General features: G+C 37.0%; 1 long non-coding RNA gene across 1 annotated transcript in view; it reads left to right on the top strand.

Moving 5' to 3' along the window:
* LOC132327498 (uncharacterized) overlaps window positions 1–23,125 on the top strand; it is a 71,535-nt gene that overhangs the window by 33,217 nt on the left and 15,193 nt on the right. The window contains exons 3-4 of the long non-coding RNA XR_009486537.1: window positions 13,055–13,257; window positions 15,527–15,711. This is a non-coding gene — a long non-coding RNA (uncharacterized LOC132327498). The remainder of the gene's footprint in view (window positions 1–13,054; window positions 13,258–15,526; window positions 15,712–23,125) is intronic.

The raw sequence follows: 23,125 nt of genomic DNA, 5'->3' as shown, positions 1-23,125 counted from the left end.
TTTTACTTGGGCTTTTTTTTTTCTCTTGACGATCCAGAACATTTTGTGAACAGTCCTATTGTTCACTTTCTGTACTAATTTTTGAAGTAATGCTCTGATTTAGTTTTGCAATGCGGTGTTATCCAGAAGGATCATGAATTCAGTATTGCCTCAGAAACTTTGTGTTATTTTATCACTCAGCAGTGTTTCATATGCAGTATCATGTCTGATGCAAAGTATTTAAATGGAAGATTGTTTCAGAATACCTTTTTCTCAGAAACTTACATAAACCTAAAAATAATACAGTGAAGAATTCATTTTTACATGCTTTTGGCTTTTGCCTTTTAAAACCAAAAGGATTTCCTGAAGGATATGCTTGTCTACATCTATTTTCTCTCCAGCATATGAAATGACAGGCTATACAAAGTGCCCAAATATTAATTTTTGTGGCATGTCTGTGTATTCATCTGTCAACCTTCAGTGAATTTTCTGGTTTTCTATTAGCTTGTCCCAAACTGCTGGCAAGCTAAATTTCTCTAACAGACATCAATTCACTGCATTAAATTCCTATTCTACTCTGCAAGACGTATTGATTGTTTTTTTCTCAGCAAAGTGACAACTACCATTTTCATGACAATAATAGAGATTGATTACAATTTTATGGAAGAGAGAAAGAGCCAATATTGCTGAAAGAACCTTGGGGCTTATAAAAAAATTGGAAAAAAAGATCGTTTGAATTAATAAAAAAAAAATTAATTCATCTGTTGCTAATGAAGCTGAAGTATTTTTGATATAATGAAAACTACAGTAAATGCATGATCATTGCCGAAGTCAGGCAGATTTAAATGTGTTTGTAGCATTTGGTGCCTGAAATCACTTGAAGAAATGCTAGTAATCCATTTTGAAGGGCTCAGACTCTGAGCCCTGTAAAACTTTAATAGTTTTTCCTATGCATGTAGCTATGCATGATGATGTATGTGTGATCATGCTGTGTTTTCTTGATCAGTGGAAGCCGAACCTGGAAGACCGAGGAAATGTTGTTGAGTTTTTTATAGGGGCTTCTATTGAAAACCTAAAAGGAAATATATTTATTTTGGTGATTTGTTTTTTTCTTTTTTTGGTTGTTTTTACTATTAATTTTATTTACATTTCACAATATATTCTTTGCTGGAGATATAAACTGCAGCTCGAGCTCCTTTACTCTTCTCTCACACCTTATCCACTCTAAAAGAAGCTGAATCGAGAGACAGTGAAGGATCAAGATGAGACTTGAGTATTTAGATTTGACTTAGAGTTTGTTTATTCATGACATGGTGTCAAAGTAAAGGATAACAACAGGGTATAACATGCAGGGTATAACAACATATACAGGTTACTTGTGCTGTTATGTGTTATATTTAAACAAAAAAAAACCTGTTAATAGACACTTTCATATAAGGCAGAGTTTTCTGTGTATGATATGATTGTAAAATTCACTTCACATTCAACAACCTTTTATCAATTTTTATTCTTTTTTTACCTCAGAATATATTTTTCTGATTGATGTATAATTGAAAACCCAGGTTATAGTACAATGCATGTAAGACTTTTAAACAAACTGCAAGGTAGGATGGAGAAGGAAAAAAGTTGTGCAAATAACTCAAATCTCTGAAATGACACTTTCTTTTGCAATTAGTTTATTCTGTGATTTTCTCCATCGAGAAATATGAAGAGCTACAACTTTATTCTAGGGAATGAAATTCAGAAAAGGAAGCTTACAGAGGTAAGCCAGAGTAGTATGATAAACTAATTAATTCTGTGTCTCTTTCACATGTAAACATGTGAGTACAACTTTGAAAATTTTGCTCCGACCTCCATATAAAAAGTTGTAAATTTTCACAGTTCTTACTTAGTGTTGAACCGAACATAAGCCTTGTTTGAGGGAGACACAAAGAAGAAATGTTTCAGAATTAGGTGTGAGGGCCCTTTTGCCTCGTTTATAATACTTACAGGTACGTCCCAGTGTTTGGATTTTTTCTTACAGTTCCACATTAACTATAAACCTTTTAAAGGATTTTTGTTGCGAGCTTTTTTTTTTTACTTGAAAGAATGAGATAATGTATTGTTTGCCATCTGCTAATTCTATATAAATATATTTTTAAAAGAATGCAGAGCAACAGAGCTGCAGATGTAGTGTTCAAATGTAAAAGCAGAACAAATAAATGAGTACATACATCCCACTGTGGAATTTGCATAGGAGCCTAGTGGTTAAACTAACAATAGAGACAATTTCTGTATTTGACTTATCATGACTTTCTGAGCTCTTCACATACTGTTGTAAAATTTTTAATGGTAAACTTTCAACACAAAAGTTATTTCAATATTTTAGGGAACACTGTTGAGCAGGAGAAGGTAAAATCAGTACCTCATCATAAAAATGAATGTTTATGACCTTTTAAATGACAGCTGTAGGGCCAAAACAGCTGGGTAAACAGGCTGAAATTTTTCAAAGTGGCAGTTCTCTCTTTGGAGAAAAGTGTTTGAAATGTCTCTATGAGATCAGTTGTGATTGAGTCTGAACATATTATGGTTTGCCCATGGGTGGTAAAATTTGTGATAGTGTATCCACCAGCTTACTTGGAAGAGCACTCGGCTCAGTCTCTGCTGTTTGTCTTATGTGATTTTTGCAGGATGTACACCTGGGTTTTGCAGGAGTCCAGGTGTCATTTGGTGCTGGCTGTAAATTGTAAAATGTTGGGCTTCCACTTTACTGATTTACAGTGTGCTAACATGTATGTTTGTGTTCCAAGTAGTCAGACAATTGGCATTGTTAATTATTTAGGAACAATCTCAGTTTTCCTTAAATTTTCTACTTGGAAGGAAAGCCCTGTCTGGCTGAGATTGAGGAGTTGCATTGGAGCTGTGTGCAGCAGAAGAGGATCCTGTGGCTCCTTAGGCTGGCTGTAGTGCCGCACAGGTGTGGATGCTCTGCCACTGGTGTCTCCTTCCATCCACAAACAGGTGGAGCTGCTCTTGTGGGAAGCTGCTGCTATCAGCCCTTAGGCACCCACATTACTTTCACGTGGAAGCAGGGGAGAAGCCTTGGTGCTGCACTCCCCAAAGGAGCTAGAGGGGCAGAGAATGACGAGAGAGTGATACCCCTATCTCCTGCTGCATGCTGCACCCTTGCTCCTCCAAGCATGGGGAGTGTGGGCTCTGCACCTAAACACAGCCATGGTGAGCTCACTGCAGTGCTAACTGGATGGCCTCCCAGAGTGTGCTTTAGCATCTGATTTAGGCTACATCTATGATGGTGCTGTCTGGTAATGTGTACTGTCTGCAATGATGCATTTCACTGCTCTTTTCCAGTACAAAATGCTGAGTTCAGAGGAGCTCTGCCAACAAACAGTGTGCTCCTAACAGTATTGTGCTTCCACGCCATTTTGTGAAGTAGGAAAGTTCAGTGACAATTAAATGGTGTCAGAAAATAGTTAAAATGCCCTCTGTGACTTTTTGTCAGACTTGTTTACAGCTAAGTAATTCTATTTGACTGTGCAAGACCAGGCAAATGCTTCTGAAAGTTATTTTAAATATTATCAGCAACTTGAACCTATGTAATCAAAAGTAATGTATCACCAATTAAACAACATGTGAAATTCCTCATAGGAACACTGGCTGAATTGTGTTTTAGTGCCTTCACTTTGGCTTGAGATGCTGAAATTCTGGAAACACTGGAAATTCTGCTTTAAACTGAGCTACACAAATTAATATTTTTAACAGATTTTGGAAGTATAATGAGGGAACATGCTTGTTTCTTATTTTAATTTCCACTTTGAAATATAATTTGATTTGAAATCATTGGAACTGACTATAATGCTTGTATGTGATTGATGATTAAATTATCATTGCATTTGCTAATTTTTTAATATCCTGTTTTTGTAGTAAAATCTTAAAGTATTTTGCCAGATTAGGGACTGTGGGATGAAGCCCTACTTTCATGCAGTAGGTGAAGAACTCTTAAATCAGTCTCTGGAGTTATTTACTGGTTACCAATTACTCCTGCATTGTAAACAATCAAAGTGCTTGTATCTGCAGGCAGTAGATAACCTGAAAATCAAATATATCAGCTCTGCCCAGATCCTTGAGGAGATTGTCCTGTCAGCTAAAACAAGAATAAAAGATGTGATTGTAAATAACATTTGTGGGACAAGCAGGCTGGTAACATTCGTTTGAAAAATAAATATGGAACCACCTGTAGCCCGCAGTGGACATTAATTGTACATCTGTCAGAAAACAAAGCCTTAAGAAACTTGTGGGCTTTGCTTCCTGATTGCTTTAATTTGTGCTTTGCCATCTTATGATGTGAGGGCATCCCTGACCCATTCTTTGTGAGGAGGTGTAATGGATAGCACTGGTCCTGCCAGAGGTGTTGGAAAACCTTGCAGTTTGGATTCTTTGAGTCGTGGAGTAGCTGCTAGCCCTACATTTTCCCTTTTTTTATGTGAGAGGACTGTGTTTTTGGCTACATGCATGTCATAGGGATTTTACTTTAATATAAGAGTTAATGAATGTATTGATTAAATTGAATAGCATTTCTTACCTGTTAACTTTTTTTTCTAGTTTTGTTTCTTGTTACCAATGATAAGAGAAGAGGAACTAGTCATAAGCTATAAATTTTGATTGAAATGTCTCCATCCCTATCCATAAAGTAGATGAGAAAAATTAAGATTTTTATATAACCTTATTTCAAATGCCATCAGCATTAGAAATAATACAAATTTTAGTGACCCCTTAAATTAATCCCACAGGACTGAAGTTATTAGAAATTTGGTCAGTTTACACAAGTGCTGGAGTATAAAAAGAGCTTCTAAACTAGTAATATTGTGACAGACAGTATCATTGAGAATACTAGGCTGATCCTGTAATATACATGGATGGTTGTGCTGATAGTTTGAGTACTAAGCTGTTTTCTTTTGTTTTGAGGGAATGAGAGGGTGGTGATAACAATTTCTTTATAGTCATTTGTGGTGGAAATATTTGGTAAATAAATGAAATGGAGGGGAAAAAGGAAATCTGTTAGCCACTGTTTTCTTGTATCAACTCTTTTTTTTTTTCCTCTTAAACATAGCTATTTAGTCCATTAGTGGGTTTCTTTCTCCTTGCATGCTGGCTTCCTGTAGGTTTCACTGTGGAGTAGCAGGTGTACAATTCCAAAGTGTCTTTACAAGTGGCTCAGCAGGGCTTCCTGTGCCATACATTCACTGGAGACAGCTCATCTGTTTAATCCTTATGTTTTAGTCAACCTTTCTTATTATGCGGACAGGGCTCCCATGCTCAGCTGGATTTTGACTCTCAGAATGAATTGATGGAGCTCTTTGATCTTTGCTGTGTATTGCATCTGTTTCATCTTTCATCTTAATGCATGATCTTCCTAACTTCTAGCTAATGCTTTATTTTGTTTATTTTACCTTTTTCCACTTGAATGCATCAATTTTGTTTTGTTCTTTTAGCACGACTTTTTATTTTCCATGAACTTGATTGCACAGCTTTACCATTATGATAATTAAGTTGGTATGGGCATTTAGAACACAGGCAAAGACTCAGAGAGCCATGTCGTTTTCAGGGTTGGCACTTTGCATTTTAGAGCCTTGACCAGAATCCTTAAAAGGGATTAGTGTAATTTTTTACAAATTCCAGATTGCTGCACCTGGTGATAGTGGTGATAAATAGTGGACATGCCAAAGAAATAGGCTGGGACAGTGCTCACATTTGGAGCAGCCTGCTACTGGGTATTGACACCTGGACTACAGTGGCATTGAGCATTAGTGGGCAGAGCTGGTATAATGCTGAACTTTCTTGAGGTATATCATCGTGGCAACCTGACACATGTCCTTATGTATTCAAGTTCCTTCCTTCTAAATTCCTGTTAATTAATCAGCTCCTTAAGAGCTGTTAAGAAGTTACACTTTTTCTTAATTGTGGGCTTATTCTACTCCAGGGAGTTTAAAGGCATTCAAAATTCCATGGTCTAATTCAGTCCAATGCTGAGCTACAGTTACATTTTGGGTTACCTCTCCCCCCACCACCAATCCTATATTTAAGCATCACAACAAGCAAGGGATTACTCTTTTCCAAAAGAAGCCAGCAAATTAACAATTGCCATTATACCTTTCAGTTGAAACTAGCACCACCACAACAGAGCATTTTCTAATGGTGTGGTTGATTCCTCTACTCATACACTAGAGTTTAAATTCTGTTCTTAAAAAGATTTAATTCAGTGTTCAGCTGTAAGTGAAAGCAGAAATTTAATTTTTCTCATGATCAATAGTGCTAGAGTGGAGAGAGCATTTTCAAATGAGCAAAAAGGTCTACAGCAGCAAAACTCTTGAGTCTTTGCACGTAAGAGGTTTGATATATTTCACTCCAGTCTAGCATCTCACATGTATGGCATATTCAGAGCCATTCCCCATTTTGCTGCATATGCAGATCATATTTTGTCCCTTTGGGAATAGCCAGCATTTGGACACTAAAGTTTTTGTGGGTTTCTTTTAATATTCTTTCTCTGGAGAGGGCTCCTTGTGCAGAACTCCCACTTCCCTGTTTAGTGTGGTAAAACCTGGGGCAGTTGATTGTTATGTGATGGGGAAATCTCCATTTAGAAATGGAGACAGATCCTCCAGAGGTTCTTCTTTGGTCAATGACATGTGACCCATTCAGTCACATTACAAAAGTATCTTCTAGCATCCTTATGCAAATACCATCTTTATAAGTGAGGGAAAAAAAGCATAAAACAGTAATTTTTGGGAAAGAACAACATTTTTAATTTTGAATCTGTTAGCCTTTATTTAAAAGGAGCCATAGCCTCACAAAATTAATTATTTTAGGCTTGATTTCACTGTGACATAGGTAGGTGACACTATTACTAGTGATAATTTCTGTAATGAAAAAGTAAGAAGAGACCTGAATCTGATACAATACAATGACATCTGCTGTTGTTCCAAAACATAAAATTTGATAATTTTTGCCTGATACAATAAACATCTTTCCCCCAAACAAGCAAACTAAACCCCCTCCCCCCAGCCTTAAACTATGCTTCTTTTGCTGTTAGATCACCTTCTTTCAGCTACTTTTTGAAATAACACTCTGCAAGAGCTCTCTGTCATCTAATATTGAAAATAATAGATAACAGACATTGATGGCAAAACCAGTTTAAATATATATAAGGAAGAAATTTAGACTTTAGGAAAAAAAAGGATGACTGATTTGGCCTCCTTGTTATCTTTTTGGTTTTTTATCAGTTTGCCTTTGGAACTTTTTTGCTGCTCTGAAAGGAAGCAGTTGTAGAGTATTATCTGTCAGGAAATTAACTATTTATATTGAAAGAAGCTCATTGAGTGAATTTCAAAAATTATTAATATCCTGGATGCCCGTGTCGAGCAGTTTCACAATTTGAGACCTATATTTGTAGAATCCAGACTCAAAATGTAACTACATTAACTCTATACTCTCTTTTTAATGAAGTTTTATCAGACAATCTTAGTGGTTTATGCTGTTGGATTTAACTTTTTTTTTCCTGTCTGTTGGGTTTTGGCTTATGTCACTTCAATTGGATCATTGAAGTTACAACCTTTTTAATAGGTCATGCACCAGAGTTTGTTTCTGCCACATTATTAGTGTTTTACATGTTTCAATTTTATTCAGACAAAATGAATATGAGACTTTATGAGACTATTTCAGCTGTAAGCGCATTTTTTATTTTGGGAAAAAATATAAAATGACACATTAAACATAAGTACCATATAATCTAAAGAAATTGTGTTGCTGTAACATGGCAATATGTTCTCTCCAATGTGTTTTGTGTTTGTTGTCTCCAGAACAAGCATTTCTTTAATTCACTTGTTATTTTGTTCTATGTGGGTGTCTGCAATCCCAGCTCCAGTTTACTGCAGGTGAGAACTTTTGCATAGGAGATGCCTTCAGGCTGTAGAAAAGGCTTTTTAACCACAACATTGGGAATGAGTTTCCTGTAAAACAGTGCAAACACTGCCTTTAGGGAAGAAGTATTACGAGCTCCTGGAGTTGTGGTGCTCAGATGTCTCACTTGACCCAGCAAGAGGCTCTCTGGGAAAGGGCTTTTAGATGCTGTCATTCCATTAAGACAATCCAAGTTTCCTTATTGCCTCATCTTTACAGAATGATACAACCCCCAACCCCATTTCAAATCTGGAATTTTTAGTCTGAATGTTAATGAACAGCTTGTCTTTTTTAAAAATTAGGCAAACAAATTGTTTAGGACAGATTAATTTTTTGTGGATTTCAGCCCAGTCTTTCCTATTCCAACAAGCATTTCTGTTTTACAGATATATTGTCAATTACTGATTTTTTGGGTCATTCTGTTATATAGGTAGCAGAATGGAAATTCTTGTCAAATGTGTTGCATTAAGCCATCCTGGCTTTGTGATAAGTTAGCTTCCATGCCATGAGTGGGTAAAAGCTGGGAGCAGACATCAGGAGTGAAAATCACTCCTTGCTTGCCCTTACATTTTTTCCTGGACACCTGCTACTGGACGTTGTCAAAGTCAGGATGCTGGAGCATATATATGTAGTGTCTATATTCTTAATGGTCAGTTTAAGAAGAGGTATGTCAGACTACTGGTGCAGGAACAAAACTGGTGAAACAGAGTGGCAAGGAAAAAACATTTGCCCCTTTCAGTCTTGTGGGCATCCGGCCACAGCAGGACAGAACAAAAGTCCTTTAGTTTGTGTGTCCTGACAATAATAAAGTGGGATAAAACTGGACCTGTTCATCACACTGCAGGTGGAGAAATGTTCTTTTCCCCCTTTTTCTTTCTTTTTCAGTTCCTAGAATATAGGCAAGATTGTTTTCCTTGCAATGCATTAATATTTCACCTCTGCTCATTCTGTGCTAAGGATTGACACAACATGTGGCCTCTTCACATCTGCCTCATGGCGCTTCCCCCTCGAGAAGCTCCGTGTGACCTTTGCAGACATTGTTCTGCACTGTGAAACTTTATTATTTCATTAATTTCAGTGGAATATATGTGCAGTTTAAACTGCAGGCAAGCTGCTGAAAACAAAATTAAAAAGAAAAAATATCCTTGGCTCTTTCAGGTGCATATGACATGCCAAAATGAGAAACCATACCTTAAGGTCTCTGTCTGTAGTTGTGTCTGTTTTTCTTGGATTGAGGGGGGAATCAGTGTGTGAGGGGGTGTGTCACCAAAGCCTTAAAAGCTCTTTTTTCAGGAAGAACTTCACTGCAGACAAGTTTTGGTCCTTGGACCCAGGCTCTGCTACATGTGTTCCCTTAAAGCTCTGCACTGGTGTTAGTGTACCCTCCTGCACTGGCTTTGTGCCCTTGTGTTACACTTTTCCTTCTCCTAGTTTGTGGTTTCTAGCAGAATCAAACATGTAGGCTCCTTGTTAATTGGCAGCCGCTGAGCATTAAAAGTTAATTTAAAAGCCCACTGGATTGCAATGTGAAGAGTGCTCCTTTCATTACATTGTTCATTATTTTAAATGTATAATTTACATGTATTATTTCTTAATTTTACTTAATTTTTTGTAATGAGGCACTTGGAAGATTTACAGGATTTATGAGAGTACAGTGGATGGTTTATTAGATGGACATTTTTAAAGTTAAGCTTACAAATAAGTTGTCTTATTATGTTTTTTTTTTCTTTAGATAATGGCTCCTACTCTTTACTATATTTTTGCTACACTAGATCTTGGGGATTTGAGTTTTTTTTTTTTTTTTTCTTTTGGTGTTTTGGGTCATCGTCCCCCCCCGCCAAATGTAAGAATGTAGCAAATACTGTGGAAATCCTGGAGTAATCCTGTCTTTACTAAAATAAACCTCTCTTTTGAGAGGTACCACCATTATTATGGCCATGGCTTGCGTTTTCTTTTTTCAAACTGAATGTACTTTTAGTTAAGCATCGCCTATCCTTTATTCTATCCTTTATTCTAACCCTCTATTCTAATGAAATTTTTCTTTTACCTGACCCTGAGTTTACTCCTCCTATATCAAGTATGTTGTCTAGTTGCTTTCATGGAGGTCTTTGTTCACTTCCTCTGTGTATTCCCCTTGATATGTTTCCTTTTCTCTGAAATTCTTATTGTATGGAGGATTTGGTAATTCTAATATTTTTGTCTCAATGGATGGGGGAAACAACCCCCCAACCAAATATGGCTGATTTTTCAAATGGCTTAAGAAATTGAGGGCCAAAGTACTCAGAGGAGGTGCCCTGCCCTCCTGTGAAAATTACATCTCTAATTCCTTTAATTTGGATAATCTCATAATTTTTACTATTTGTGTTGGTTTTGCTTTAGACAGTTCATAGATAAATAGAATAATTCAATTTGGAAGAGACATCCAGAGGTCAACTAGTCCAGCCTCCTCCTTCAAGCAGGGTTAAAACTGAATTCAGACCAGTTTTGCAATCTACACGAGAGCTAATAGAGAGAGCTAGTACATCCATCCCGTGTATAAATTGTTCCACCAATATTCAAGTATGTAAAGAGGTAAAATAATTCATTCTCAGCAGATTCCTGTCATGCTGTCTATCCTAGTGATGACAGAGGAGAGCATAGTGACAAGCCCAGTTGCCTTGTTTGTTATAGCTGAGGGTACATGGAGTTAATTCCATATTTTCCCATAGTAAACCTTGAAGTAATGAAAAGGAAAAAAGTGTGAATAAGAGGAAAACCAGATGTAATTGTTGAAAATGGACAAAAGCTTGTTCTTCTGGGGTCCCGAGTCTGATCCTTCATTCCTGCATCTTTAAAATAATTGGTCAGGTCAATCTGTATCTGTCAGACACCATCCTGTTTGTTTTCCAGTTTTGCCAGCTTGGATCTGTTCTGACAGCTTAGAAGCCTAGTCAGGTCTATGCTGGAATCTGACTGGAGGTACTGCTAGGGATAGGCTTATGTATCTGATGCTTTTGGTTAACCTTCCAGGAAAATGAATAGATAGTTACGGCAGCCTCCTGTTTTTGTGTGCTTAAGTCCCTCATTCATTTGCTATGCTCAGTTATTACCTCTTGCCTTAAACCTCTGTGCTAAAACCAAGACTATTTCTTCATATTTAGCTGTTGCCTAAATAAAGCAAGATCTGGTTTGAGTAAAGTATTAAAAATGAGACAAATAATTCATTAAGGTCTTCCTTCTGACTAAAATCCTCTTGGTGGTAGATATTTTAAGTGAATTAGTCAGGAGTTTCTAACAGTGTCTGCCATTGCATTGGTGACAATGTGTTGTGGAGGTACTTGAGCTAGATCTCAATTTGTTAGCAATTTGGATATAGAATGCAAAGCAGAACTGATGCAGCCTTCAATATCTGCCTGAGAAGCTGGTTGAATACTGCAGTCATCCAAAATGAATGAAACAAGGACATGACATTTGAGAATGTAATTCATTTTCTTGTCTTCATCCTTTCAAACAAATATCAGAAAGCAATTAACTGTGTTTAATAATGAATTATGAACACTATTACTATTCCTGTATTCAGCCTCCTAAATTTTCCAAATGAGGAAGTCACACAGGACAAAAATTTGACTTCTGAAAGTTATAGAAGGTTCTGCAACACTTTAATTTCAATGGAGCAAGGTCAGGATGTAATTGTTGCTCCCGCTAGCTGCTGTTTTCTAACTGTTGATATTTTCTATTTGCATGTCAAGAAAGCTGAAAATTTCAGCTGAACTGCATGTGAAAACTTTCAAGAAAAAATGTATTGTTTTTAGTGAATTTATTAAAAAAGAGGTAATTGTATGCCATAAAGTCCACAAAATCTTCTTCATGATTGAGATGGTCTTTCTGGATACCACTTTAAATGGAAACTAGCTTTCACTTAAGGTGAAGTAAACACAAGATCACCTTTCTGAAAATAAATAGTTTTGGAAAAGGAATCTTTGGTCCAAGTGCCAGGGCAGCCAATGTACCAAGAATCCAAAATTGATGCTGAAAAGTTTTTCACATCGCTATAAATTTGTATTCATTGATTATTATACGCTATTTAGTTAAATGGAACTGTCGGCAGGCATTTCAAAATGTATGAAGTTAGTTGGTGGGGCTTTTTGTACCAGAATGCATAATTCTGATAGCTTTTGTTCTATTGTAACCTTTGTTTCTACTTCATATGAACCACCTTCCACTACTTGGCAGCGCATTTGGTGTGTAAAAAAACGTTTTACAGTATGAGTGCATGGTTGTTTAATGCTGCTCTAAATGAAAAGCCCAAATATATTCCTGTTTCTAGACCAATGCTGAAATTCAGCAACAGCTCAGATTCTGTTAGCATGCTTTTATATTCTGGGTTTATAACATACTTGCGTGTTTAACCTTCCCAGAGCATAGGCTTCACTTGTGGGGTTTTATGTACGATCAGACTAGTTGAGGGGAAGATGTATACAGAGAAGCCTTTAATGGTAGCTAACTGCTTCTGTGGGCCCAATTAAGACTATCCAACTGTGAAACAGAGTCCCTGGAGTAACGGTGCGGTCTGCTTGCCTGGGTTTTCTGAGGTGGGGGGATGGAGGCCTGGAATAAGAGAATATCCAATGCAGCTTTGGAGAAAAAAAAATTTTAAGAGTTTTCTTAGGGGAAAAAATAATAAAAAAAAAACCCCAAAACCAAAGAACCACAAAACAAAACTAAAAAAAGAGTAGCCCTCAAACTTTTGGTATGCAGTATTAATAAAGGCTGAGGTCAGCTTTATGTATGCACTGCATTCTAGACTTGACACTGTAGTAGCTGTGCCTGAGATCTTGATGTGTTGTTGATCCAAAATCAATCTTGTTGCTCCTCAGAAGGCAATGAGAGATAATAAGTACTATTCACCTGATTGCCTTCCTGTTCTGAGACAGCTGGTGACGCTTGTCTTCCTGATAACCAGGAGTTTCAGATCTAAGGCAGGGATAAAGAAAAGCTGGGAGCTTGCTGAATCTAAATTTGACAGTCGATGGCTGTGTAGAGGGTCAGGAGGGATAGAATCTGTGACACGTATAAGAAAGGAACAAAATTTATCTGCTCTGGTTGCAATGATTAGATGTCTCTTTGTCTGGCTTTCTTACAGTGGATGATTGATTGTACCCGCCAGCTGGCTAATATCATAATTAACAAAGTTGCTACCATGTCTGAGAAGTTTAATCGAAAAAATTGCCGGCAGTGTGATGCCATTGTCACAGAGATCACAAGCACAGCAGTGTTGACTTTTGCACTGGTGGAGCCGCAGGACTATGTAGATGTGCTGAAAGTCGTTCGCTGGGATAACTGAAGGTATGTTTCTTTCCCTATACATTTCTCCACTGTTCGTTCTTTTGAAAAATAAAGTGCATGGTTCTTTGAGGATGCCTTTCATTTCAGGGTCCCATGTGAAGCTATTCTGTCGTATTTTAAAGCAGTTGCAATAGCAGTCTAGAATACGTTTTATCAATGCGTCAAGAGGTGAATAATCAACACTGTAGTTCAGTGATACTCACCCTTTCTAAGTGGTCTTCGGTGTCTTGCCGGATGCTTTTTGCAAAAAATGCGGATGCAGTTGTTTTGTAGCTAATTTTCTCAGCTGGAAGCTGAGAAATGCTGTTGACAGTCTATGTTCTAGGAACTTGTCGTTCAGCTTGGGTTTATGCTTTTCAGCATTTATTTTCATGCATTACTTCAAGTTACAATGAAACTTAAAGGCATTAAAAAGTTAGAAGGATAAACCAGGGGAAAACCTGTGTTCTTGCATCCGTAATTGAGCATTAGACTGCCTTGCAAAAATGCTCCCTTTTGTATATGTGTATTTGTGTCTGTTTGTGTGAAAAGAGAGGAGCATTGACGATGTTAGCTGGGAATTCACAGCCCCTTTGTAAAATACTGCCTGAGAATCTCACTTCTTTTGTATGTTTACCTAGTTTTCCAAGTTAAACATTGTTCCACTGAGCTCTTTTTCTCTGCAATTGTATTTTAATGTGTGTGTGTGTGTGTGTGTGTGTGCACTGTGTGGTAGTTCAGTTATGCTCTGGAGTGTGTTGAAAATGCCAGCCTGACATATTGCTAATGAGTGTGCATATTGACAGTGACGGGGGCGTGTGTCTGTCTGTGTGCCATATATTAAAACAAAAAGAGGAGAGAGACGGAGACAGAGAGAGACAGAGAGAGACAGAGAGACAGAGAAGGAAATATTGGGATGGGAAAGAACAGTTTGTTTACATTACGGTATGTCAAAATGTTATTATGGCTAAAAAATCCATTTTAAATAGACACAAGATTTCTTTCTCGCAGGAGCTAATATGACCATGGTAGGAGGATAAGGGAGACCCATTTATTTTGGTGGTATTAGTATTTTTCTGCCCAAAAAATTCTGACTTTTTGGTATCAGCTTCTAAAATTTGGTAAATGAATTGTTTGCGTTTTGTTTCGGTCTGTAACGAGCTCTCCCTGAGTTTTCTGTTGCTTTTCTCTGTGTCTTTACAGGTAAACTAGTTCTGAGCATTCAGATGGAATTATTACAGTAGACTTTTTAAGGAATGTATTGTTTAGTAGCTAGCATAGCAGATGTTTATCTAAAACCAACATTTTTGAAGGGATGTGCTCTTTTATATTGGATAATTTTCTGTTTCGAGTTAAACAATTTTCTCATTTTGAGCTGATATTATTGCAATGGTAGTTTAAACTAATGCTGATGTGAATTTTTCAGGGAGACTTCGCAGTTCTCAGTCAATTTAATAGCAGATATATTGTTCTTAACTGGTAGATCAAATTTAAAGAACAAGCTACTCTTTTTTATTATTTCTTTGTTTTTTAATGGGTTATACCCCAAAAGAGACTTCTGTTTTGTGAGGAAATACTTCTCTGCAGGCCAGAAACATATTCTTATCATCATTATTATTCCTATCCTCCGTAATGGATTTTAAGTTATCCTTGTAAATCTATTGCTTTTCAAGAGCTGCTAAACAAAATTAAAAATCTATATTTTGTTTTGAATAGAAAATGCTGTGAGCAGTGACAAAATAGATTAGTATTGTGATTGCAGACAATAGGGAAGATTAAGTTACTAAAACAGTATATTGTTGTTCTAAACGAAAGCCTGTAATATTTTCTGTAATTGAGACTTCGTGCATTGTTAGAACTCAGTTGGAGTATCAAATGGTTGTGAGGATTAGAGCAGACAACTAAAGCAATGTCACAGTAGATGTGGCTGGTTTTTAACAGGATTATCTTCTGAGATGAGTAGAAATGAGCCCTTGTAATAGTTTTGGAGGAATTAATAATTTTAGTAAAATGTTAATGGCAAATGTGCTAATGTAAAGAATTAGAAGATTAGTGATGCATCCTTTTGCATGGAAATAGGAATATAATAAATGTCCTGCAGGTGACTGAAGCTACTGCAATTTTATTGGAGATTAAAGTTTGATTGACCTTTGCTGAGGTGATTAACCCTTCTGAAATTAAAAGCCAGTAGTAAATTATTCTGTCCAATTTAAATGCAAACACGAATGATATAGCATACTGTTCTAAGTGTAAGAGAAAAAAAACGTTTTAATTTTCGTTTTGCACTCAGTGAGATGTGATTGCAGACAGCGCGCGGCCGGGCTGTGGTGGAACTGGCCAGTGGCAACCTGCCTTTGCTCTGCCGGCTCCCGCCGGAGCAGCCGTGCCACGGGGATGCCGAACTTGGGAGCAGCTGCCTGCAATGAACCTTGGCGTGCAGGAATGCCGGCAGGAGAGCGTGGAAGCAACAGCGAGGTAAGCGGTGCAAGTCGCTGTGGATGTGCCTGATCTGCGAGCGGAGACCCCGGGCCAGGTGACGCGTGCAGGGGCAGCGTGACACAGGTGAGGGTCCCTGCCCAGCCTCACAGGACGACCCGTCGGAGATGCGTTGCTCACCTGTGCGAGCCATAGCAGAATTAGAAATTAAGTTGCATCCATGTTCTTTGAGTTGCTTTTTCCTTCTCCCCTATCCTTAAACGTCAGCTGTACGAGCTTGCAGAACTGTACTTTGACTGACGGAGCGCTTCCTCCAGCACAGGCTGAGTGCAGGTGTGTGAATTGCTGCGCTGCTTCAGGGATGTGATTCCCATCCTTCCTGCAAAGGCGATCAAGCGGCTTCTTAGGCTGTAGCCAGTACGTCGTGCTGGATGGGTAGGATCAGGGCATGATCTTAGTAGTTGTCTAAAGCCTGTGGGATTACTTTGCATGTGTAAAGTCTTGCAGATGGTTGTCGGAGTTGCTGTGGCTATGCTACTGAACAGCATTTAAAAAAAAGTCTAGAAAGTTAATTTCCAATAGATCTTATACTGTTTCACGTTACAGTTCGTATCTGGGTGTGCAAACTTTATTACTTAATATTGAATTGGAAAGACCTCAGTAATATGCTTGCTGAATTTTTTATAAATCTTTCATTAAAAGTTAAACACTTAGGAATTCCTCCCAGAGTATCGGCCTGACTCTTTATTTTTATTTAGCAGAAAAATGAATGTCAGAGCAGTGATTTGTTTTATAATGAAGTACACTTAACTTCCGCTGAGTAAGAGATCAGGGTGTTGTTATAAAGCAGCATACTGTCAAAAAGTCCTTCTTGAAGACTATAATGACTCTCTGAGGGCTTAAATTTACACTGACTACAGAAGTTATTGATGGATCCAGTTCACATATTTTTGTTGCTTTTGTTAGGAAATTATATTTTTCTTAAAAGCACCAAAATAATGGTAAATTAGAAGTCGTTTTGTTATTTTGGGTTGGTTTAACTTGCATGAACAAGTCCTTCAGGGATTACTGTCTCCTTCCTTCACCTTCTGGTCCAGAATAGGGAGGCAAGAGAGTCAGGTCTGCACCCAGGAATCTTCATGGTCTTTGGCATACACTGTACTGGATCAGACAATGATGGATTTTCTTTTTTTCTTTGCCTTTTTTTTTTCTTTCATTTCCTATGCTTGAATCCACCTCTCCCTGACCACCTGAGAAGAGATAAAATAGCTCTTTGAAGGCTTTTGCTTGTGTGCCAACAGCAGTAGTGCTGGGAATTGGGCTGAAGGGCAGAAGGGCTTCTACAACTGTTTGGTCTTGAGTGGACTTTCTGCCTAGTAAAATTTCCTATTCTTTCATGCATCTGAAAAGCATTAAAATGATAATGAATGTGCCATCTGCATTCCATATTCAGTTTATCTCCTCACTTTTCATCAAGGAAGATTTCATATTGCATCTGTCAAGGTAGGGAAGTCCAAGGAATTGCAGTTCAGAAATTAAGGACCCTGAGGTAGCAGCTCACTTCTGTCTCGTCTTTTCATTTACACTTTAAACAGCCTTCAGAGAGATGGGTTGCTGCTTCTGGGACCCAGCAAAGAAAGTGAGGAATAGATAAAAGCTGAACTTGTGGTGGAGTGACCTAAATGGAACAGCTGGCAGAAGTATAGAGGGGATCCTCCAGGGTACTGAATTATACCTTCAGGCTTGGATTAGTGGGATGTTTAACAAAGAGATCCATTTGCCAAAAGGATCTCTGGCTGATTTTTAATTATGGAACTAGCACTTCCTTCAACATTTGCAAATTATTGAGCTTTTTTTCCTCATGTAAAGTGTAGAGTACTAATTGTTGGCTTTTGGCTCTTGCTTTTGCTTTTCTCAAACTAAAAATTTTTGCATCTTCTTGAATTAACCATATGAATACCTGGAACGTAAAGCATTTTGACAGTTCTTATGAGTAATGAGTTGCATGCTCTGTGAAAAAAATAAATAACTTCAAATATTTATTGTTTTGCCTATAATTCTGGAATGCCCTTAAGTGCTTTTAAGAGGATGAAACTTTTCTTTAAATTGAGGAAAACAGCATTTATAGATTCTTTGTAGTCATACATATCCATAGTATTTTAATTAACAGTAATTGGAATGTAAAATCCAATTTTAAAATTATTTTTGGTAGAAAGATGCCTCTATTATTTTCCATATTTTACAGTAGAGCAATGCAGGACAGAAAAAAATGGAGCTACATCTGTAAGAAACACCTATTTACCAGCCAACTTTCATATATAGCATTTTCTCTTTTGAGATAGGCATTTTTTCCTTGTCTGTTATCAGCTAATACTGCCATAAATTTATTAAACCTCTGTGGAAAAGCCCCCTCCATATCACATGAAATAATGATGCTCTAGCATGATGTAAAATTTTCAAATGGAAGGTGCATCAGGGAAATTCATGATGAGGTAATAATATATGCTAAATACGTATGTGTTCAGTGAAGAGATTCTCCTAACTGTGTCTACTTATATTTTCTGAGGCACTCAGGCTGAATAGGCAGGCCAGTGTAGTAAAGTATTTCTGAGAAGTTTGTTGGACTACTATACCTGATTACTTTAGGCAAGAAAAAGTGCTAACAATGTGGCTGGTGGAGGAGGGACCTCCTCCCTCAACAAGGATGGTGTCACTGTCCTCACTTCCTGCAGACTAGGACACCTAAAGCAAACACCGTTAGTCACTGTGCCTTTGGCTTTGCTCCTTTGAAAAAGCATTTATCAAGCAGGCTCTTTCAAAGACATAAGACTGACAAAGGTCACGTAAGATGGTTTTGATGATCTTCACTGTATGTCAAGGTTAACAAGTCACGTGAGAGAGATCAGTGAGGTGCTTAGCATGTGATATGTCATGTAGGTGACTTTCTCTCTTGAAAAAAACCCGAAAAAAGGTGCAGTTAAAACCTTGTTTGCCCCCACTGTTGCTCCCAGTGCGAATGGCATAGGGAACTACATATGTTTTTATGTTTGTAAGATAATTATTTAGAAATTATCTTGTTCAGCATTTCTAACGTTAGCAGTAGTCATTATGATTACTTGAGAAGAAAACACCTCAAAATTTTACTCCTGCCACAGGCTTCATTTTTCCTCTTCCATCTCATTTCAATATTCTTTCAATATGTTACTCAGCCAATAGCTAAATGAAAATTGGAGGTTTAAAGCCATTTTAACTGAAGCATCAAAAAAAATTTTTTATAATGGAACAAACTGCAATTTTCTATATTGAGAAAAGTTTCTGAGTAGTGAGATGTGCATTGCATTACATATAACTGGAAAACACACTGCAGTTTCAGTAGCTACTTAGGCTTAGACCTTAAAGTTGTAAAGAATTCTTTTTCTTCACAATGATGTATTTAGCAGAAGCTATATATTCTCTGTTGCAAATCTGCACAAAATGTATTGCATGTTTTCCCCCAGAGTTAGCCTCAAATCAGGGAGAAGATACAAAAACTGTAGATTAATTTTAGGCTTCTGTTAAAAATCAGCAATTGCCTAGGTATTTCTTTTCATCATGGAAAATTAGCTGCAAGTTGATAATTGCATTCCTTGTTCATCAGACCTGTGTAGCTTTCTGAAAGTGTGCATAACAGAGAATTGAATGTGAATGACTTGAATAGCTTGCATATGAAAAATCTTGGAGTATAATGTTTCACTTTCTTCATTCCATTTCAATAGAAATTAAAACTCTCTTATGAATATGCAGTTTCTTACACTGCTTGGGTTTGGGTTTTTTTTTTTGTAGTTTTTGGAGGGTTTCAAATTTTGGATTAAGTGAGGGGAAGGGAAGGAAAGGATGTGAAACTTTGTAGGTCAAGGCAGGATATTTTGAGGTATTTACCACTTTACGTTCTTGAAATGGATAGTGGTAGAAATTTCTAGCTTTTCTTTAAAGTAAACCAAAATGCACCTACTTTGAAGAAATTTAAATTTTAATTGAGTTGAGGGCTTTCCCATTAAAATATTCCTGTCTGAAAATGAGAACAACTCAGACCTTCACGTTCAACAGTTCAAAAACCGCTTGAGAAAACATTAACTTTTAAAATCATTAAAACTTCTGTCAGAAACAAATCCACTCTTTCGTGTAGAAACACTGAGGAAAGCATTTATGTGAAAAAAATATTGTCAAATTTCTGAAAATACAGACCAATTAGTGAGATTTAATTTAGATATTTGTGACTGACTATGTATCATGTATAAGTTAGAGCTGATTTACCACTATATTCTTGCCTTATTTGCAAAAAGAGACTCCTACTTATTGAAATATTACTGAAGAATCTAGCTTTCCCCACAAATTACACATTTTTTGCATAAATGTGCCTAATTACCTGAATTCAGTTTTGATTAGCAGTGTTAATTGATGCAGCTGTGGATGGGCTCTGTTTACCTAAATTACCATGTGCAAACAGCAATACGTTTGAAAGTGAATATGCTAAACTGAAAATACTAATTAGCTAAGACAGATTGTTATTCAAGTCACATCTCAGAGCTTTTTAATGAAACCCTGAATGTGTCAGGGCTTTATGATATTCAGACAGAAATGTCTATATTACATATGAATTCTAAATTTAATTCAAGGGAACAGATGGGATGTCGACCAGGGTTCTTCTCCATCGCTTCCAGTATTAATGTGAATATTTTACTCTACTGGATACATTTTTGAGTGTGTGTATGTGAGAGAGAAAGGAGTTTGTGTGAGTGTGTGTGAGAGAGAGAAGGGAGCCTCCCTCATTGTGTGCCTTGACATTGTGCCAACCAGGAACATCAAACTGGTCTATTTTTGACTAACATATTTGCAAATTATAGGCACCTACTTTCCCAGAATGAAGATAAACAAACTATTTTGCAAATGTAGTAAGGCTAGATAGTAAATGAAATAAACCCAAATAACAGAAAGATTAAACAGATCTCATTAAAAGAACTTTTGCAACAGCAGAGATTTCTCCTTTTGCAAGAATTTTTAAAAATTCCAGTTTTTTATATAATAGGACATTTGGGCTACATGTTTCAGATTGTCATGGAAAGGCTTTTAACTGTATTAAACTGTACAGGAAAATACAAATACAATCTATTTTCCTATTTTTTTTAGAGCAGCACAGATTAAGGTATTCCATTATTGTGCTTAATCCCTCTTCGTAGTTCAATTGGATAAAAACCTGTAAATAAGTCTTAAAGTAGTACAAAAGAATATCTGGAGCATAAGTGCTCGTAATATAGATCAGCTGCCACACAGCATATGTCCAGTTTTCAATCAATTTATTCTTTTGCTTCAAAGCTTAAATATTCAGAGGTCAGCTCCCATGTGAAATTCAGTAATTCCATCAGAAGTTTTAAGCACAATGTCTTGACAAAATTAAAAGTGAGGGTTGTAAGTACTGCACCTATTTGTACCAAAATAATAATTAGACTTGTAATGGTCTAATTTTCCTTTTTGGACAGTTCTTTCACAAACATTCTCAAGATATTTTTAGTGGTCCTGGTTCAACGTAGGTAGCTACGGTTATAGAGGGTGTCAGATCTTTTGATCTCAGCGGGTTGGAATCTATTTTCTTCTGTGTGTTGCAATGAGAGAGAGAACTCTTTTGACCATGTTATTCCACCATTATGGTGAATAGAAATTGTCCTGGTTACTTTAGTTTTGTGGACACAATACTCCTTTTTAAAAGGTTCAATAGTTCTGTTTTTGTGTAAGTTGACACGTAGAGCTGATGATACTTTCTGCAAGTAATTATCTAAGGTCTTAAACTTTATACCTGAATCCTTTAGTCATGGCCTCTTGTACTCCATTAGCAGAGGCTTTACAGATGGAACATATTCCTAAATAAATTAGTTCCAGGTACCTTCATTGTTCAGCTGACAATTAACTCTGGCTGAAGAGGAGAACAGTAGTGGTACAAGTCAGATTTGGACCACTATGATAAAAAAATTGCCTCATTCCTATTACATTGCTAAATATGAGTGATCCTCTGTAATGAACTGTCTCTTCAGTCCAGACATCTGACCTAGGAAAAAGCTTTTATCCCTAATAAATCACATTTATCAGGAGCTCTGAGTCATAAAATGTTATACTAGACCATTTAATGTCAAGTACTTCACCACCCTCAATAGAGCTTGACTTCTTTATGAAAGGAGTAGTTGAAAGACAAAAAGAGAGAGAAGCATCAACTTCTGGAACACAGAAATGGAAAGAGGGAGACACACAAATCCAAAGTTTAAAGTTTAGTTTTAAATGGAGTTTGAAAAAGTCATGAAAATTTGTGTCCAGACATGACTCTCACTAGCAAATTTCTGGAATAAATGATTCATAGACAAGATCTTTTGGGCAGTTGATTATCTTCAGATAAACTGGTAAATGAAAGAAAGAATGTATTAACCCACAGCTTAAAAGAATCTACCAAGGCCTTTTTTCCCCTAGAAAATAAAGCAGCAACTTCCACATAAATGTTTAAAGAAAGACAACCCTTGATATAGAAAATCTCTCCAAACTTTGACCTTTACTCGACCATTGTTTGAGAGCAAAATCAGTGTGAAAGAAGTCTGCAGTATTTGCTTTTGGCCTTTAAAATAGAAGTTCAGGCCAGAATCTTAGTGGCAGCAGTCAGCTGTTACTCAGGGCATCTATATGATACAGCTGGAAAAGCTGATTTAGCCTTGCAACAGGTTCTTGTTTCCAGTCAGCAGTGTAAAGGTGTGTGTGATATCTTCTGACACCTGCTGTGCCCAGACTATCCATTCTACAGAATTTGTATAAAATCACCTACTGAAGAGATACAATAACATTTTTTTGAGATTAGCTAGTTTAGCATAGACTGACCAAATAACAATAAATAAATACTTATGAGCTCGGCAGTCAAGGCTCAAATAAGGACACAAAAATCATGCAGGAAAAAGAACATAGTGTCATGACTAATTGCCTGTTTTGCTTTTATTTCTCAAAAAAAATTCTGCATCCATAAAAGGGAGTGGTTGTCAAATTCCTATGGAAAATAGATAACTTTTGGTCAACTGGAACTGAAACATTTTAAAGCACATGTGAAAGCCATGGATATAAGCACCCTCATAAAAAGATCTGAAGTATCCAGGAGGTTTGGTTCTTATGAAATGTACTTAACCTTAGCAGCAGACATGAACCAAGGAGGAATAATAGAAAAAGGGATTCCTCCTCCTCACTCAGCATCACCTTTACCAGTTTTGCATTCCCACACCATGTAGTGACATTACATCTCTGGTCAGGGACAAGCCCATCTAAGAATAGAAGTGGTTTCTAGCACAATTTGATTTGAACTCATCTGTCTTGCTACTTACTTAACCATTCATGTTGACTTTTGCCTTTTTTTTTTCTAACAACAGAAAGACCGACCTGCTGCTAATGCAGA

This window comes from Haemorhous mexicanus, chromosome 5 (genome assembly GCF_027477595.1).
Source record: "Haemorhous mexicanus isolate bHaeMex1 chromosome 5, bHaeMex1.pri, whole genome shotgun sequence".
Classification (NCBI taxonomy): domain Eukaryota; kingdom Metazoa; phylum Chordata; class Aves; order Passeriformes; family Fringillidae; genus Haemorhous; species Haemorhous mexicanus.
The sequence above is the reverse complement of the archived record's forward strand: the minus strand, read 5'-3'. Positions and strand labels throughout refer to the sequence as shown.